This window comes from Heterodontus francisci, chromosome 7 (assembly GCF_036365525.1).
Source record: "Heterodontus francisci isolate sHetFra1 chromosome 7, sHetFra1.hap1, whole genome shotgun sequence".
NCBI classification, from domain to species: domain Eukaryota; kingdom Metazoa; phylum Chordata; class Chondrichthyes; order Heterodontiformes; family Heterodontidae; genus Heterodontus; species Heterodontus francisci.
The window spans coordinates 83,063,531-83,083,382 of NC_090377.1; the positions used below are offsets into that span (position 1 = coordinate 83,063,531).

The 19,852-nt window shown below is 42.4% G+C and overlaps 1 protein-coding gene and 1 pseudogene across 5 annotated transcripts in view; one reads left to right on the top strand and one right to left on the bottom strand.

Annotated features, from left to right (window-relative positions):
* The window catches only part of itprid2 (ITPR interacting domain containing 2), a 203,544-nt gene that overhangs the window by 25,998 nt on the left and 157,694 nt on the right, over positions 1–19,852 (top strand). The window lies entirely within an intron of this gene.
* LOC137372451 (U6 spliceosomal RNA) lies at positions 9,342–9,441 on the bottom strand (annotated as a pseudogene).

Consider the following 19,852-nt stretch of genomic DNA (forward strand, 5'->3'; position numbering starts at 1 on the left):
TTAAACTCCAGAGAGTATAGGCCCAATTTACTCAGCCTCTCGTCCTAGGACAACAACCTTCTCGTCCTAGGAATCAGTCTAGTGAACCTTTGCTGTACTACCTCCAAGGCAAGTTTATCCTTCCTTAGATATGGAGACCAAAATTGCGCACAGTATTCCAGATGTGGTCTCGCCAAAGCCCTGTACAATTGTAGCAGGACTTCCTTATTCTTATACTCAATAGTTCCCTTGCAGTAAAGGGCAACATGCCATTTGCCTTCCTAATTGCTTCATGCTAAATTTGTGGAGTGGGAGGGGAAGGATCCAGTTGTCATGGTCCACGTAGGTACCATGGGTAGGGCTAGGAAAGAGGTTCTGCTGAGGGACTATAAGCAGCTTGAGACTAAATTTAAAAAGTAGAGCCACAAAGATAATAATCTCCGGATTACTACATGAGCCACTTGCAAATTGGCGTAGGGTAAATAAGATTAGATTAGATTTCTGGATTAGATTAGATTAGATTAGAGATACAGCACTGAAACAGGCCCTTCGGCCCACCGAGTCTGTGCTGAACATCAACCACCCATTTATACTAATCCTACACTAATCCCATATTCCTACCAAACATCCCCACCTGTCCCTATATTCCCCTACCACCTACCTATACTAGTGACAATTTATAATGGCCAATTTACCTATCAACCTGCAAGTCTTTTGGCTTGTGGGAGGAAACCGGAGCACCCGGAGAAAACCCACGCAGACACAGGGAGAACTTGCAAACTCCACACAGGCAGTACCCGGAATCGAACCCGGGTCCCTGGAGCTGTGAGGCTGCGATGCTAACCACTGCGCCACTGTGCCGCCCTTAGAGAGGTAAATGCGTGGCTCAAAGATTGGTGTGGGAGAAATGGGCTGCGATTCATGGGACACTGGCACCAGTACTGGGGATTGGGATGGGCTTCACTTGAACCATGCTGGGACCAGTGTCCTGGCGAATCGTATAACTAGGGTTGTAGATAAGCATATGAGTACAGCAGAAATTAGAACCAGAGTAGGTAAAAATGGTAAAAAGTCAAAGCTTAAGGCTCTTTATCTGAATACACAGCATTTGTAACGAGATAGATGAGCCGATGGCACAAATAGAAATAAATGAATATGATTTGATAGCTATCACAGAGACACGGTTGCAGGATGACCAGGACTGGAAACTCAATGTTCAAGGATATTCGACGTTCTGGAAGAATAGGCCGAAAGGAAAAGGAGGTGGGGTAGCATTGCTAATAAAGAAAGGGATCAGTGCAGTTGTGAGTAATGATATAAGTGTAATAGATCGTGGTGTAGAATCAGTTTGGGTGGAAATAAGAAATAGCAAGGGAAAGAAATCACGGGTGGGAGTGATCTATAGGCCCCTGAGGAGTTGCCTATCTGCAGGAAATAATAGAGGCATGTAAGAAGGGCATTGCAATTATCATGGGTGATTTTAATCTGCATATAGACTGGACAAATCAAATTGGCAAGGATAACATGGAAGATGAATTTGTAGAGTGCATCAGGGATTGTTTCTTAGTGCAATACGATGCAGAACCCACCCGGGAACAGGCTATTTTAGATTTGGTCATGTGTAATGAGGTAGGATTAATAAGAGATCTCGTAGTTAAGGATCCTCCTAGGGGGAAGTGATCATAACATGGTAGAATTTCAAATTCAGTTTTGAGGGTGAGCAACTCGGGTCTCAAACAAGTGTCTTCAACTTAAACAAGGGCAATTACAGAGGTATGAAGAAAGAGTTGTCAAAAGCGGGCTGGGAAAATAGACTAAAGGGAAAGTCAGTAGATGAGCAATGGCAGACTTTTAAGCAGATATTTCATAACACTCAGCAAACATTTATTCCGGTCAGAAGGAAGGACTCGATGAGAATGATGAACCACCTGTGGATAACAAAGGAAGTTAAGGAGAGCACCAAATCAAAAACAAAGGCGTACAATGCAATGAAAGCTAGTGGTAGGCCAGAGGATTGGGATTTTTTTTTTTAGAAACTAGCAGCGGATGACTAAAAAACTAATAAAGAGGGAGAAAATTGATTGAGACTAAATTGGCATGAAATATAAAAACAAACAGTAAGAGCTTCTACGGGTATATTAAAAGGAAGAGATTAGCTAAAGTAAGTGGGACTCTTGGATGATGAGACTGGGGAATTAATAACAGGGAAATGGCAGATAATTTAAACCAATATTTTGCATCGATCTTCACGGTGGAAGACACTATAAACATCCCAATGATAATAGATGAGCAAGGTGTAAATGGGAGGAAGGAACTTGTAACAATCTCTATCACGAGGGGAAAGGCTGATGGGACTAAAGGCAGACAAGTCGCCAGGACCTGATGGTCTGCATCCAAGGCTTTTAAAAGAAGTGGCTGAAGTGGAGGCATTGGTTGTAATATACCAAAACTCACTGGATTCCGGTAGCGTACCAGCGGATTGGAAAACCCCTATTCAAGAAAGGAGGGAGACGGAAAGCAGGAAACTATAAACCAGTTAGTTTAACATCTGTCGTTGGGAAAATGCTAGAGTCCATTATTAAGGAAGAAATAGCAGGACATTTAGAAAAACATAATGCAATCAAAAAGAGTCAACATGGTTTTATGAAAGGGAAATCACATTTGGCAAATTTGTTAGAGTTCTTTTAGGATATAACAAGCAGAGTAGATAAAGGGGAATCGGTAGATGCAGTATATTTGGATTTTCAGAAGGCGTTTGATAAGGTGCCACATAAAAGATTATTGCACAAAATAAGAGCTTAGTGTATTGGGGGTAATGTGTTGGCATGGATTGAGCATTGGCTAACACACAGAAGGCATAGAGTCGGGATTAATGGGTCTTTTTCAGGTGGAAAGCCGTAACGAGTGGGGTGCCAAAAGGATCGGTCCTAGGGTTTCAACTATTTACTGTCTATATTAATGACTTGGAGGAGGGGATAGAGTGTAGTGTATCCAAATTTGCTGATGATACAAAAATAGGTAGGAAGGCATGTTATGATTTGGACACACAGAATCTGCAAAGGGATATAGATAGGTTAAGAGAGTGGGCAAAAACTTGGCAGATGGAGTTCAATGTGGGAAAGTGTGAGGTCATCCACTTTGGTAGGAAGAATAAAAAGGCAGATTATTATTTAAATGGAGAAAGACTGCAAAATACTGCAGTACAGAGGGATCTGGGTGTTCTTGTACATGAAACACGAAAAGTTAGCATGCAGGTGCAGCAAGTAATTAGGAAGGCAAATGGAATTTTGGCATTTATTGCTAGGGGGTTAGAGTTTAAAAATAGGGAAGTCCTGTTATAACTGTACAGGGTGTTGGTGAGGCCACACCTGGTGTACTGTGTACAGTTTTGGCCCCTGTATTTAAGGAAGGATATACTAGTATTGGAAGCAGTTCAGAAAAGGTTCACCTGGGTTGATTCCTGGGATGAAAGAGTTGTCTTATCAAGAACAGCTAAACAGGTTAGGCCTTTATTCATTGGGGTTTAGAAGAATGAGATGTGATCTTATTGAAACATGTAAGATTCTAAGGGGGCTTGACAGGGTAGATGTTGAGAATATGTTTCCACTGGTGGGAGAATCTCGAACTAGGGGACGTGGTTACAGTTTAACGGGTCGCACATGTAAAGCTGAGATGCAAAGGAATTTCTTCTCTCAGAGGGTGGTGAATCTCTGGAATTCTTTACCTCCGAGAGTTGTGGAGGCTAGATCAAACTAAATGTATTTAAGGAGGAGGTAGATAGATTTTTGAAATCTCGGGGAGTCAAGGGTTATGCGGAGCAGGTCCGAAAGAGGAGTTGAGGTCTGGGACAGTTCAGCCGTGATCTTATTGCACAGTGGGGCAGGCTTGAGGGGCTGAATGTGCTACTCCAGCTCCTATTTCTTCTGTTCTTCTGTTACTGTGAATGCTTTGCACATTCAGATAAGGAGCCTTGAATGTTTTTTACGCCTGTTCTTTGCATGGACCTTATTTGCTGATGCACTATTACTGTTAAGCTCTCTGTCCCTTCCTATCCCACTCTGCATGTCTTTACCCATATTGCTACACTGCTCTATTTCCTCAAATTTTTTCTTCAGATTTCTAAATCTCCCTTCACTTGACCTTTTCCCCCTGCCCCCTGTTTAGTTTAAAGCTCTATCTATAGACCTAGTTATACTATTTGCCTGGACATTGATCCCTGCCCAGTCTAAGTGGAGCCCATCCCAACAGAATAGCTCTCTTTTTCGCCAGTACCGGTGCCAGTGTCCCATGAATTCTTTCCCCCACCACTCGTTTTAAGCCATGCGTTTAATTCTCTAATCTGCTTGACCCTATCCCAATTGGCGTGTGGCTCAAGCAGCAATGATTACCTTTTGAGATTCTGCATTTTAATTTGGAACCTAACTCGTCAAACTCCCTTGTTACGACCGACTGCTCCAGTCAAAGACCCCAATCAAAATATACGATTCTGATTGTGATGGGAGAAACACACTGTTAGTTCAATCCCATCCCTCCAATGATCATCTAACATATTTTAAACTTTCCAGATTACAGAAAGGCCAGCCAAATTGTTCCATCTGTTAACTCCCGAATGAGGGCTAACCAAACCAGGTGTCTTTAAATCAACAAATTAACTGTTCAGTTAGAAAAACGAAATTCTTAAACATTACTAATATATAAACAACATTTAAATTAGTAAGAAATTGTGTCCTTGCAGATTTATGCTCCTGCCGGATGTGAAACAGTCCAAGGTTGCTTGTAGTCCTCACTGCCATCCGAAGGGGGGAATAAAAGGTTCTTCAACAGTAGAACAGTCCGTAATCTAATTCAGAAGTTGAAATTGATGCTTTCCTTCTCCAGTCATGAATTTCAACAATTAACAACTTGCAAACACTTTTTAACTAATTAATTTGGCTTGAGAATTTTTGAGGGATAAAAGATTGTCACAGTCTAACTTCTCTTCCTTCAGTTTAAATTATCAGAGATCTCTGTTCTGGCTTGACCTTTTAGAATTTTGAGAGTGAATAATAAATAAACAGACTAAATTCTCTTCCTTTAGTTTAAATGGTCTGTTTTTCCTTTCAGGTGCTAACACACAGCTGTCTGTCTGTTTCTCTGAGTTAGAACAGTCTGTTTTCACTATAAGCCAGTTCAAAATTAAATTGTAACAATGTATCTCTCGATCTCTGGTCCTGAATGGCTGTATCCCGGTGCAATGAGAATGCATTCTTTGACTCAGTTTTTAGAGCTTGTTGCCTTGAAGCAGTACTGCTCCATTTTCAGCCTTAAAGGCACACTACATTCTACCTGAAAAAGAAACTACAGGATCATAACACCCTCAGCAGAACATCATTTCTAGTTCTACCTATGTTATTGGTTCCCACATGGAGCACGAAAACCAGATCCTCCCCGTCCCACTCCAAGTTCTGCTCCAGCCACGAGGAGATGTATTTAACTCCACTGTGTAAGCCAATGAGTGGGTGGCATTGTGCCAGCCAATGAATTGGAGGTGGGGTGGGATTTATGGCGGGACTAGCAGCCAGTGTATTTTAAAGCAAACAAATTCCATTCAAGGAGTCTATTTAAAAAGGCACTCTACAAATTGCTGCAACAAACAGAACTCTCGCACCAATTCACAGATTAAAAGCAGGGTGACATCCCCAGGAATGTGCATTGAGTGGAAGATAGCTACAGAATAGAAATTGATGATTTCTCCACCAAAATACAGTGAGTGGAGGATAGTTAACTACAGATGATGTGCGTGAAAGTAATCCCTGTCACTTACACAGCAGTGCAATCTCCAGGTGTGATTGAAGCGGCGGGGGTGGAAATGTTCAATCATCTCAATTCTGGCTGTGAACATTGGCGTCACTATATGCAGCCACCACCAGATCTTTACCCACAAGTCACAGCCAGCTGTCAGGAAGAGTTTTTTTCAGCCCAGCAACCTCAGTGATTCTGGCAGGTGCACCTTGGACTTGTAGCTGGCTGCATGCGACTTAAGTCAGAAATTGCCAGTGTCACCTAGTTTAAAAGCAGATCTGTATGCCTGAGTACCTCAAATAAAATGCCCCATTTCCCTGTTTGCAGCATCTCTTTTTAGATAAATTCTGAATAGACATAGTTTATTGTAAAATATACTGTTCAGCTGCAATTCCTGCTGCAAGTCCTGCCCCACTTCCAAGTCATTGGTTGACCGTGTACCATCCCTGATGAAAAATAAAGCATTTAGTCAGCTAGCAAAGAGGAGAGACCATAAAAAGGACTTGAAATAAAAGGATATATGATGGAGCAAGGGAAAAGCCAAGGAAGGAAAGCTCTTTTGTTTTAGCTGTGCTCGGTTTATTAACCATTTATTTTATTTTACAAGATGCTTATTAATGTACCGTTACACTAAAGAAATGTCAGATATACTGCTGCTCCATTACAACATCTTTCTGTTTGCTTAATTTATCATGTGGTAACCCGATAGGAGTGAGTGAGCATTATAATGACATCACTCTTATCTGAGGTCAATCAGCTTTTCAAAAAAATAGGCTTGACTAACAATATTGTAAAATCCATATACTGAATTACTCAGTAATTGGTATAAATCATACTCTGGGACTAACAGCAGTTGAGACTTAATTAAAGACAGATGTCCTTGCTATGCACAGTAGCTGGTTCTCCATTCCCAGTGCATTCAGATGAGTCTAGTATGGTTTTCACAGAACTGTATTAAAATTAAAGGGAAAGGTTTGGGGCTGCAAATGCATTTTGTGCCAGTTTTCTGCTTTTATTTATGGCCACAGATTTCAGCCTCAATTCTGCCCGTGGGAATATTGCTTTTCTTTTTATTTCTAGAAGTGTACATGGGCAACTTTTGGAGGAGTCCATAACAGCTGTGTAAAACTACTCCTACTCAGCCTTGGTAGAGAAATGGCCTGCAGAGAGAGTTTTCAAGAAGGAGTTAGATATAGCTCTTGGGTCTAAAGGGATCAAAGGGCATGGGGCAAAAGCGGGAACAGGCTACTGAGTTGGATGATCAGTTATGATCATAATGAATGGCGGAGCAGGCTCAAAGGGCCGAATGGCCTACTCCTATTTTCTATGTTTCTATCTGCCATGCATGCACTCTGAGCTTCAAAACAAATTATTGTGTCTAGCCACCAAGAGGGAGCTGATATATTTAATATTGAATACTTCGGTGACATTGTCATTTCAACTATTCCTTATTCTACAAGAGGAATAATTTCTCACCTGTACCTAGAAATGTTCAACTAATGCTGCTTCAGCACCGCAATTGGCTGCTAGGTTGTATGTTATACATTGACAGTTCTCTCCCTGAAGTAGAATAATCCATCAATTAGAATTATCTTTTAGGATTCATGAGTCTTTGTATGGGAGGTTAAGACAAACAAATCTTCCATTGTCAGTTGTGATATTTTACTATATCCTGGCCCCCTGTAAAAGGCACTGGATCAGAATGGTATATCGAGAGAGGAGCCTGGCCTTGGATTTCAGTGGCCAGTTTGAACTAGTACATTTTATTCTTCCACTTCCTTCTGGACATTGTCTTGCCACATAATATTGCAATTGCCATACTAGTATCACATAGAATACAAAAATGAACGTAGATAGATTCAGGACCCTGGCAAATTTCATATTGCACCAGGTTGTTGTAGCGCAGAATGAGAATCGGTGCCCATTTGTGTAGGCATATCATGTAAAGAAATGCTGAGGGTGCTTTCTGTGGAAGGAAGGCAGTACTCCAGTACATGTCTGTTCAGTTAACTACAAGATAGAACAGAAAACAAAAGGCAGCAATTAAGGCTTTTGAGGAAGGGTAGCTAGATAATGAGTTGTGATGTATAGTGTTTTTGTATATTAAGTCATTTTATCTCATACCACCTAGGTCATTGGGCAGCTACAAGGGACAGGGGTGATCAACTTTTTGTTTTATATATTTCTGGAATAGCTGAAGTATTCTGCTTATTTCGTCATAGTTGCCTTCCAGCAATATGTTTCCCTATAGATTGGCACATCGATTTGATTTTATGAACCTATACCTAATCTGCACTAAATAAAAAGTTTGAAAGGGCTTTTATCGTATTGTTAAAATATAATTTTCAAAACATGAGTGACAGATTATAGCCGCACCAGTTGAACTTGCTTATTAATTGGTGGAGTCTAGTTTCAGGAACTCTAACTTTATTAAGAAATGCAAAAGTTAACTTCTACCTTATCTTGTGTTGGTACATAAAGAAAGACTTGCATTCGTGCTGCGTCTTTCACAACCACCGGACGTCTCAAAGTGCTTTATGGCCAATGAAGTATTTTTAAATTGTAAACATTGTAAATAATCATAGTAAACATACAAAGTTTCACATGCCAGCATTATTTATGAGGCAGCCAGCTGGATTGAACGCACCCTGAAATTGATCTCTGGTATCCTTGGTTCAAGCTGCACACCCTTTGCCTGTGTGCCATCACGTTTTATACCCTTTTCTATACCACACCTACTATTAGTCACAATATATACTATAATGTCAACACCACATGCTATTCTCTTTCCCTGAAAATTGGTAGAAATTGGTACAATAGGCCTCACATCTCCAAGAGTACTCTCTTCAGATCTTTCCTACTAACTTCTTACAGTAACCTCGTTTAATATTTAAACTTAAACGCATCTGAAGCCATGATATAATTCCCATCTAGTAGTCTACTTTTTAAATTATTTTATTTCTGATAGTTTCACAATCATAGGTGTAAACATTGGCACATTATAATTTAATTGATCCTATTACTCATTCTTTCTACTTATCTCATTACAGGTTTCAGCTAGCCAATTTTGAGAAATGTTTCTCATTTTGCTGTATTTTGTTTTTGTATTAGTGTTATATCAGTGTTGCTTTGGTGACCTGTGTTCAGCCAGTCTGAGTGTCTGCTCTTTTTAACGAGCCAATCAAAACGGCACTGATTGCACCAGTGTCATGAAACAAATAATCGAACAAAAGTGCCACCTTTCATACAGGACACAAACAATAGAAAACAAAATCATTTATAAAAAAAAAGGAAACTTAACAAATTAAATAAAAATGTTGTTTTTAATGGCAACTTGCATTCCAGTCCCTCCAGGTCCACCAGTCATAGAAGGCCTTAAGTGTACTGGTGAACACCACATGGTTCTTCTCTATAGCCACTCTGGCACACCCATAGCCTCAGAAGAGAGATGCAGGAAGCCAGAGCAAGCACCGCCACTGACGCATTTAGCCTGGACCTGTGGATGGTCACCTTGGCCAGGCCCAGGAGCAGACCCATGAGGAGGTCCTCTGACTTTCATGACCCCCTTCACACCAGGTGGCCAAAATATGGAATGTTTCATGAATTTATGTATCATACTTGTGCAGGGGCCATGCTAATCTCTTTCATTCCAATTTTAGTATATGTGCTGCTGAATTGAGCTAGTTTAGGTTTACTTCTCTTTCACATAGTGCATATTATATCAGCCATTTTATGTTATTAGCTCTAAAACCTATAGACCAAATTCCATTCCAACTTTATAATACTCCTCGCGCAGATATAGTTTTCTGAAAAACTTAAATCTGAGCATGTAAAACAAATTGTTTAGTATGGATCTTTAGAAACCAAATCATACACTAAAACTAGTAAAGAGATTCTCATTCTTTATCAGCCACAAACAGAATTGCTCAGCTTTTTTATGTATACAAATTCTTGCAATTTATAAGGCAGCTGAAGGGATTATATACAAGGTAATTCATATCAGGTGACATCTGCATAATCATGTCTAGTAGAGTTTCACAATATTGCACAATTTGAATTTGTAATGTTTGTCCAGACAGACAAAACTCTCCATTTCCTGGTTGACGTCCGCCTCTATTGACTATTTATGGTTTCCTTTTTAACTAAAAGCAGAAGAACCTTTAAAAAAAGATTGTACAGTGAGAATTGTTGAAAGGTATTGGGTTTGGGTCCATATGAATAACGTGCACTGCGTGGTACCTCTCTTCTTGAATATGTACCCATGAGGGCATGAGCGTAATTTTATTGGTCCAATAACCCAATACAGATCTGAGATTGAGGAAAAAAAAACATTTCTGAAAGAAGAATTGTCTGGTTTTATGGAGATACAACTTGAAAATAAGTGGCTATTGCTTAGTAACATTGCATTGATGGGTTTATTGTATAAAATGTGAAGCCCATAATTTTAGAAGTTCTCTAAACTTGAGTAAATTATCAAAGGGCTTTCTCATAAATTTTAGCTACTGTGCTTGAGGCAGTAAGCCATGTATTGCTGAATAAACTTGCATATTGTTGCTAGTATACGTATTGCACTCTACTTGACTTTATGAAAATTATGGGGTAGAGTTTCTGCATTGGGCAAAATTGGCAATCCATTTTTAATCAGTGACTAGTCCACTATCTGAGTAACCTAATTTTAAATAAATGAAAATGACTTTAAAAATCAACACTGAACCACTTGCTAGTTCTATTGTACTATAGTCAGTTTCTTAGTAAATTAAAAATTCATAAGCATTTAACCTGTCCTTGGGTTCAAAAGAACAAAATTTTAAGAGCCTCCTTGAAGGCCACAATTGGGCGCAATTATCAGAAACTCCCGACGGTGATTGATTAAGACTAGGGGCATAGTCAGTTTTCTGGGCAGGCTGGTTTCTAGCACAATTTAAAAAAAAATTAAACTATTGCAAAAGATTGTGCAACTCAGTTTGCACCAGACATAATTTGCTCTCAATTCTGTTTTTTTTGTGCTTGTTTGACCAACTTTGGGCAAATTGTGATTTGAAAAACAAAACGTTGCAACCTAGTGGAAACTCCAGGCCAATATTTATGGAGTTTGAACAATTTTTCAGTTGCTGGTTTGAGCAGTTGTAGGTGAGGTTATGTCCTCCCGTGTATCAATGCTTTCTAAACTGGGTGAGCAGATGGTGGGAGAATGAACAGGTTATTGTGAAGCGACAATGCGGTACCTTTTTTTTTTTTCTTTTTTACAATGTCCTTAGGATAGATTATTACTTTAGCTTTCAGAGTGGAAATTTTAATACCAATCCTAGTTTTTCAGTCGTAGATGTTTGCTACCAGAAAGAGTACTGTAGTTTGAGAATTCTTTTACGCTCTACTATTTTTATGCATGTAATACAGAGAATCCAAAAAAACCCATAAAACTGGACTGGCATGAAGAATTAAACAACAATTAAGTGGATCTTAAAGCTGCCACTCTTAATTATGATTGATGCATAATGGGACTCTGTGTTAAATGTAGGTTTACATAGACTGACTTTTCCTCTAGTGTAGAGATTTCTAAATGTTTTTTGCTAAGCGCTGCATCAGAGGATCATGTTCCAATCACACCCCCTTTACTTTTCTGAAGAAACACCGTAGAGCCAAGAAGATATAAACTTCAATCCAAATTATTTCACAAACTGGGGAAAAGATTGAGAGAAGTTGAAAAAGCTCAACCTGCCTTCAGTGATGTAGGGTTTCTTGCCTCAAATAATCAACTCTGCTTTCATGCAGATTAGGAGTTGCCACAGAAATGTCTCTCACTTTAGTTGGGGCATCATCAAATAGCCAGAAAGCTGCACTATGGGGTGATCACAACACAACCAGGATGCTTGACTCCTTGCAGATTTCTAGAAAGGAAAGCCGGAAAGACTTTCATTTATATAGAACCTTTCATGACCCAGAACATCAAAAAGTTCTTTAGAACCAATAATGTACTTTTTGAAGTGTATCCAATGTTGTAATATTGGAAACATGGCAGCCAATTTGCGTAAAGTAAGATCCTGGAAACAGCAAGAGATTATCTGTTGGTTCAGGGATCAATATTAACCAGGACACGGGAGAACTCCCTTGCTCTTTGAAATGGTGCTGTGGAATCTTTTAATGTTCATCTGAGAGGGCAGATGGGGCCTCGGTTTAATGTCTCGCCTAAAATATAGCACCTCTGTCAATGCATCAGTCAGTCAAGATTAGAGATACAGCACTGAAACAGGCCCTTCGGCCCACCGAGTCTGTGCCGACCATCAACCACCCATTTATACTAATCCTACACCAATCCCATATTCCTACCAAACATCCCCACCTGTCCCTATGTTTCCCTACCACCTACCTATACTAGTGACAATTTATAATGGCCAATTTACCTATCAACCTGCAAGTCTTTTGGCTTGTGGGAGGAAACCGGAGCACCCGGAGAAAACCCACGCAGACACAGGGAGAACTTGCAAACTCCACACAGGCAGTACCCAGAATCGAACCCGGGTCCCTGGAGCTGTGAGGCTGCAGTGCTAACCACTGCGCCGCCCCTCAACTGCACTGAAGTGTCAGCCTAGATTATGTACTCAAGTCCTTGGATTTGAACCCGTGACTTCTGATTCAGAGGTGAGAGTGCTACTGACTGAGCCACAGCTAACACCCCAAGAACCCTTTCCAGAAGTGGACATTGGACCAACCAAAGCTGCTTCTGCTGCATAGTAACTGATTTTGTTTTTGCAGCAGGAGCTGCTCTGCCTGGAACTGTCCACTTCCTTTGGCTGTGAGAGATTGCATTGGTGGCTCTAATTGTTGCCAGCCCAGTTTTTCTGACCCCCCCACCCCCCCCACCACCAACCCCCACTGATAACCTTGGCATTCCCTCACTTTTTGGAAACCCCTTCTGTAGTGAATGCAGTATTCTATACATGCAAGGAGATAGCAATGTGTAGAACTAGACTTTGCTATGTGTTTGAGATTTCTGTGTGGTGGTGGTTAAGAAACATCTCCCAACATCAAGTCAGCTATTCCATCTCCTTGCATGTTACTCTGAAAATGAGCATCAAACTGATTGAGATGCACTGTGTTATAGATATAAGCATTTATTTTCATATCTCAACTACCTTCCTTAGTTCACTCCACATATTTCCAGAGGGAGGCAACTGGCTGGTATTTGGACGTCAAACAAAGAATCGCAGCATCTGAAATTTGATCTGCTATGTATTTTTGCTAGATCATTTATTGTCATTCTGTAAGAAAAGAGGAGCTGACTATTCCCCTTTGAATTTGGATCTATGAAGATATATAATAGGGTTTAGAATTTTTTCATGAATAATGGTTGCATATTGGTGGATGCTTGGAATGTATTTCTTATTTAGGCACTCATCCAGAACTTTCAGGTCAGGTGCAGGATGAGTCTGATGTACAGTGAACAATCCTCTGCCCGACTATATGCCTTTATGCCATTTCAGAAGAGGACTGCTAATTTCACCATTGTGAATTTTCTGTCTCACTCAAAAATCAACCTTATAGCTTCCCTGAGTGAGATTAGTAATTCAGTTGTAATTGATACTGAATTGTGGGCAGTTTTGTGCTTTCAACCTGAAAAGCACTTCGCCTGCATTTTGGAATCATTCATTGTGGGATGTGCTTTGGTTCTGATTCCATCTGGTACAGGCTTTTTAAAAAAAAACTCGAGCCCAACTCTCTCAATTTCAGAATATTCAGGTGAATGATATGCTAAACCACCTAAAAGAAGTGAAATACCAGGTACATTTCCCATCAGTAGCAACGAATAGAATATAGTCATCCAGACAACAAATCAGTGTGAAAAAACTTTACGAAGTACTAAATTGCATTACCAGAAGGTGTGCGATCAACACGTAGCATTTGCTGGGCTTATTCTGTTAAAGCTTTTCCCATATGGGCAAATTACTTTGTGTGTATAAGGTTCTGTCCCGCCACAGTCTACCTGCTTCAATGGGTGCTTGGAGCTCAGGGTCATTGCCCGAAAGGTGGACTGATACACCGCACCAAACAACACGAAAAAAGGAAAGAAGGTACCAGCCCTTCGCTTTGCAAGCTGGAACGTCAGAACTATGTGTCCTGGCCTGTCGGAAGACCTTACACAAATCAACGATTCTCGGAAGACCGCCATCATTAACAACGAGCTCAGTAGACTCAATGTGGACATTGCAGCACTTCAGGAGACTCGCCTCCCCGCGAGTGGATCTCTAGCAGAGCAAGACTACACCTTCATCTGGCAGGGCAGGGATCTTGAAGAACCAAGACAGCATGGAGTGGGCTTCGCCATCAGAAACTCCTTGCTCAGCATGATAGAGCCTCCCTCAAATGCCTCGGAACGCATACTGTCCATCCGACTGCTCACCACCTCTGGTCCAGTGCACCTACTCAGCATCTATGCTCCAACACTCTGCTCCCCACCTGAAGCTAAAGACCAGTTCTACGAGCAACTCCATAACATCATTAGCAGCATCCCCAACACCGAACACCTATTCCTGCTGGGGGAATTTAATGCCAGGGTTGGGGCCGACCATGACTCATGGCCCTCCTGCCTTGGGCGCTATGGCGTTGGAAGGATGAATGAGAACGGGCAGAGACTGCTTGAGTTGTGTACCTATCATAACCTCTGCATCACCAACTCGTTCTTTCACACTAAACCCTGTCACCAGGTTTCATGGAGGCACCCAAGATCGCGTCGTTGGCACCAGCTAGACCTCATTTTCACAAGGCGAGCCGCCTTAAACAGTGTTCAAATCACACGCAGCTTCCACAGTGCGGACTGTGACACCGACCACTCCCTGGTGTGCAGCAAGGTTAGACTCAGACCAAAGAATAATTTGGTCATTCCAAGCAGAAGGGCCACCCGCGCATCAACACGAGCAGAATTTCTCACCCACAGCTGTTACAAAAATTTCTAAATTCACTTGTAACAGCCCTTCAAAACACTCCGACAGGGGATGCTGAGACCAAGTGGGCCCACATCAGAGACGCCATCTATGAGTCAACTTTGACCACCTACGGCAAAAGTGCAAAGAGAAATGCAGACTGGTTTCAATCTCATAATGAAGAGCTGGAACCTGTCATAGCCGCTAAGCGCATTGCACTGTTGAACTACAAGAAAACCCCCAGCGATTTAACATCCGCAGCACTTAAAGCAGCCAGAAGCACTGCACAAAGAACAGCCAGGCGCTGCGCAAACGACTACTGGCAACACCTATGCAGTCATATTCAGCTGGCCTCAGACACCGGAAACATCAGAGGAATGTATGATGGCATGAAGAGAGCTCTTGGGCCAACCATCAAGAAGATCGCCCCCCCCTCAAATCTAAATCAGGGGACATAATCACTGACCAACGCAAACAAATGGACCGCTGGGTTGAGCACTACCTAGAACTGTACTCCATGGAGATTGCTGTCACTGAGACTGCCCTCAATGCAGCCCAGCCTCTACCAGTCATGGATGAGCTGGACATACAGCCAACCAAATCAGAGCTCAGTGATGCCATTGATTCTCTAGCCAGCGGAAAAGCCCCTGGGAAGGACAGCATTACCCCTGAAATAATCAAGATTGCCAAGCCTGCTATACTCTCAGCACTACATGAATTGCTATGCCTGTGCTGGGACGAGGGAGCAGTACCCCAGGACATGCGCGATGCCAATATCATCACCCTTTATAAAAACAAAGGTGACCGCGGTGACTGCAACAACTACCGTGGAATCTCCCTGCTCAGCATAGTGGGGAAAGTCTTTGCTCGAGTCGCTCTGAACGGGCTCCAGAAGCTGGCCGAGCGCGTCTACCCTGAGGCACAGTGTGGCTTTCGTGCAGAGAGATCGACCGTTGACATGCTGTTCTCCCTTCGTCAGATACAGGAGAAATGCCGTGAACAACAGATGCCCCTCTACATTGCTTTCATTGATCTCACCAAAGCCTTTGACCTGGTCAGCAGACGTGGTCTCTTCAGACTACTAGAAAAGATCGGATGCCCACCAAAGCTACTAAGTATCATCACCTCATTCCATGACAATATGAAAGGCACAATTCAACATGGTGGCTCCTCATCAGAGCCCTTTCCTATCCTGAGTGGCGTGAAACAGGGCTGTGTTCTCGCACCCACACTTTTTGGGATTTTCTTCTCCCTGCTGCTTTCACATGCGTTCAAGTCCTCTGAAGAAGGAATTTTCCCCCACACAAGATCAGGGGACAGGTTGTTCAACCTTGCCCGTCTAAGAGCGAAGTCCAAAGTACGGAACGTCCTCATCAGGGAACTCCTCTTTGCTGACGATGCTGCTTTAACATCTCACACTGAAGAGTGCCTGCAGAGTCTCATCGACAGGTTTGCGGCTGCCTGCAATGAATTTGGCCTAACCATCAGCCTCAAGAAAACGAACATCATGGGGCAGGACGTCAGAAATGCTCCATCCATCAATATTGGCGACCACGCTCTGGAAGTGGTTCAAGAGTTCACCTATCTAGGTTCAACTATCACCAGCAACCTGTCTCTAGATGCAAAAATCAACAAGCGCATGGGTAAGGCTTCCACTGCTATGTCCAGACTGGCCAAGAGAGTGTGGGAAAATGGCTCACTGACATGGAACACAAAAGTCCAAGTGTATCAGGCCTGTGTTCTCAGTACCTTGCTCTATGATAGCGAGGCCTGGACAACGTATGTCAGCCAAGAGCGACGTCTCCATTCATTCCATCTTTGCTGCCTCCGGAGAATACTTGGCATCAGGTGGCAGGACCGTATCGCCAACACAGAAGTCCTCGAGGCGGCCAACATCCCCAGCTTATACACACTACTGAGTCAGCGGCGCTTGACATGGCTTGGCCATGTGAGCCGCATGGAAGATGGCAGGATCCCCAAAGACACATTGTACAGCGAGCTCGCCACTGGTATCAGACCCACCGGCCGTCCATGTCTCCGCTTTAAAGACGTCTGCAAACGTGACATGAAATCCTGTGACATTGATCACAAGTCGTGGGAGTCAGTTGCCAGCGTTCGCCAGAGCTGGTGGGCAGCTATAAAGACGGGGCTAAAATGTGGCAAGTCGAAGAGACTTAGTAGTTGGCAGGAAAAAAGACAGAGGCGCAAGGGGAGAGCCAACTGTGCAACAGCTCCGACAAACAAATTTCTCTGCAGCACCTGTGGAAGAGCCTGTCACTCTAGAATTGGCCTTTATAGCCACTCCAGGCGCTGCTTCATAAACCACTGACCACCTGCAGGCGCTTATCTATTGTCTCTCGAGATAAGGAGGCCCAAAGAAAGAAAGTCGAATCATTCAGCACATGGGACTAGTTTTATTTTATCAATCCTGCAGCTTGATTGTGTAGTTTGCTCTTTCTATTTACACAGACATTGTTTTGGTATTTTCAATCACAGAATTTGGAGAACTTCAATTAATGCAGTTCATTAAATGATGATGGAGGAGCATTACCGCGCAATTCTGTGTCGGCACGAGAAGGTGCCATGATCTGAGAAACCTGAACCAACATTAATTTTCATGATTGTGTCATGCTAGGTCCCCACCAGCCAAGAATGAGGCACATTAATTTTGACATGAACATTGATTTTAAACTGTTACTGGAGTGAAGAAAGGACTTGTTAAACAGATCAACCATGGCTGGAAATTATTTTTTCCATACTAACAGCTATCGAAGGTGAGGAAGCGCATTCCAAGGCCTGCTAAAGAGGAGACAAGCCACAAGGGCCAGGACTGGTTAGACCAGCTGGTCACATGACTACTGGGGTGTTCCAGAGTTTTCTTTTGAACTGGCCACACAGAGTGTCTGTTTGCTCCTGGACTGAGAAGATCTGTCTTCTGTCTGCTCCCATCTCTTTCTCACAAGCCTCTGAATCCACTGAAGACACATGAACCTCAAGAGAGAAAAGTCTCCTCCAGCGAACAAGGTTTAAGAAGAATACTGGGCCAAAACGAAAAACAAGATCTATCTGCAATCAAGGACTCTACAGTGAGCTCGAAGAACCGTAACAAAAACTCTTCAGATATTGCCTCAAACCTTTCCACTTTGTTTTTTTTCTCTTTTTTGTCTCTATTTACAAGTGTGTATCACGTATGCATGCTCGTGTGGGCGCGTTGTGTATCCGTAGGCATTAACCGAATTAGAGTTTAAGTTTAATAAATTTCAACTTTTCTTCTTTAAACCTAAGAAAGCCTGTTTGTGCTGGTTTCTTTGCCTTATAATTGGAAAGCGGTGAACAAGGATTCACCAAGGGGAAGCTAAAAACAAGGTGTGTTTAAAATTAAACCCTGTTAGGTAAGATGAGGTGAAGGCTGAGAGGACCCCTAGACACCTTTCTCACCTGGTTGTAACAGAAATTTGGGTGCTAGCATCTGGAATTGACCCACAGACAAACGAGAGAAATTGGAAGTGGGAAGCCAAATTGTTCCCAATCAAAAGAGCAAAATTGCAATACAGGTTTTCTTCTTGTGTGTGATTGAATACTAGCATGTCTGTTGTAGAGTTATACAGCACACGAACAGGCCCTTCGGCCCACCGTGTCCACGTCGGTCATCAAGCACCTATCTATTCTAATCCCATTTTCCAGCACATAGAGTCATAGAGAAGCTCAGTCATAGAGCAACTGAAGCTAGTAGCTCTCCAAGCCAGGGTGAAGTAATTTTGGATAAGTTAAAATTACTATCCATGGAGGAGTTGAGGAAATGGCTGAGCAGTGTGGAATCACTATGTGTCAATACTGGGAAGTCTGAATTCCTAAGGCTAGTGTCCAGCCATTTTTCCCTTGAATCTGAAGAAGCAGAAACAGGGTTAGAAACAGACTCCGACAGGGTGCGGTTAGCAAAGATACAACTGGAACAGAGGAAATTCTCGGGGGAAAGCAGCAACAGCCTAATTCGTTGCACCACGGTTGGCTCTGCTGCACAGGGGAGGAGTAAAAAATGTGGGAATGCAATATTTATAGGCGATTCAATTGTAAGGGGAATAGATAAGCGTTTCTGTGGCCGCAAAAGAGACTCCAGGATGGTATGTTGCCTCCCTAGTGCTAGGGTCGAGGATGTCTCAGAGCGGTTACAAGACATTCTGAAGGGGGAGGGTGAACAGCCAATGGTCATGGGACACATTGGCACAAACAACGTAGGTAAAAAAAAAAAGGGATGAGGTCCTAAAAGCAGAATATAGGGAGTTGGGAAGTAAATTGAAAAGTAGGACCTCAAAGGTAGTGATCTCAGGATTACTACTAGTGCCATGTGCTAGTCAGAGTAGAAATAGCAGGATATATTGGATGACTACGTGGCTGAAGAGATGGTGTGAGGGGGAGGGTTTTAGATTCCTGGGACATTGGGACCGGGTCTGGGGGAGGTGGGACCAGTACAAACTGGAGGGGTTACACCTGGGCAGGACCGGGACTGATGTCCTAGGGTATTTTCTAGAGTGGTTGGGGAAGGGTTAAACTAAAATGGCAGGGGGATAGGAACCTTTGCAAGGAGTCAGAGGAGGGGGGAATCAAAGACGAGAACAAAAGACAGTAAGGGGAATAGGAAAAGTGATAGACAGAGAAACCTAGGGCCAGAATCAAACAGGGCCACAGTGAAAAATAGTGGGAAGGGGCCAAGTAATCTTAACAAGACAAGCCTTAAGGCTTTGTGCCTTAACGGGCAGAGCATTCGCAATAAAGTGGATGAATTAATCATGCAAATAGATGTAAACTGGTATGATGTAGTCGGGATGACAGAGACATGGCTGCAAGGTGACCAGGGGTGGGAAATGAACATCCAAAGAAATTCAGTATTTAGGAAGGACAGACAAAGAGCAAAAGGCAGTGGAGTTGCATTGCTGGTTAAAGAGGAAATTAGCGCAATAGTGAGGAAAGATATTAGCTCTTACAATGTGGAATCTGTATGGGTAGAGCTGAGAAATACTAAGGGACAAAAAATATTAGTGGGGGTTGTATATAGACCCCCAAACTGTAGTGCTGATGTTGGGAATGGTGTTAAAAAGGAAATTAGAGATGCATGCGATAAAGGAACATCTGTAATTATGGGTGAATTTAATCTGCAAATGGATTGGGCAAATCAA